Source organism: Rhincodon typus, chromosome 13 (genome assembly GCF_021869965.1).
Source record: "Rhincodon typus isolate 14 chromosome 13, sRhiTyp1.1, whole genome shotgun sequence".
Taxonomy (NCBI): domain Eukaryota; kingdom Metazoa; phylum Chordata; class Chondrichthyes; order Orectolobiformes; family Rhincodontidae; genus Rhincodon; species Rhincodon typus.
Window position 1 is genome coordinate 68862842 of NC_063344.1, and position 883 is coordinate 68863724.

Below are 883 nucleotides of genomic sequence, written 5' to 3' on the forward strand. Positions count from 1 at the left end.
GTGAGGGAGAGGGAGTGAGGGAGAGGGAGTGAGGGAGAGGGAGAGGGAGAGGGGAGAACCATTTGTTGGAAATGACTGTGAAAGTTGTCCCTCACTTTCCAGTGGACTGAGTCAACCTGCTCTTTAGCAATGACCTGGTGGGATTAAAGGTAGTAGCATCGCCTGTAGTCTCCTAGAAATCCACCGAGTTCAGGGAGACTGAACAGGACTGCAGGAGAATTTGTCTTATCTTCTCTGACCTTGTGTTCATGGAGGTCCAGTGAAAGCAGAAGACCCTGTGACTTGGTTATCTGAAACCTCCTTCATGAGTCTAGAAGACTCGAGGTCAGAAATAGCACTTCCTTGGAAACAGCCCAACAAGCTTTTCTGACGCACCTCTCATTTCTAATCCATGTGTATGTGTGCTGTGTTCCTAACTCTTCTTGTGTCAGAAGGAATAAACTCACTCCTTGTTTACGCAAACTTTGATTCAACTGGATTATTTTAAAACTCAAGTTTATTCGGGTCTGGGTGAAAGAGATCCACAAAGGAAAGGGATCCTTTAAACTAATCTTGGTGTGTCTATCCTGACTGGATTGTAACAAATTGAGAATCTTGTCCAGGGTCTGTGCTAATAGACAGAAAGCCAAGAGTTCGAATGGGGTATCACATGGGTCAGTGCTATGTTCATAACTGTTCACAATCTATACAGTCCATTAAGACGTGGTCCCCAATTGTAATACTTCTTAGTTTACTAATGACAAAGTGATGAGATGTCATTTGCTTGCAGCATGCAAGGAGGCTTCAAAGAAACTTGCCCAGGCTAAGTGAATAGTCTAGAACATGGCAGGTGGAACACAGCGAAATTAAATTTGAATTGATTTACTTTGGGTAGGGAAAAAAA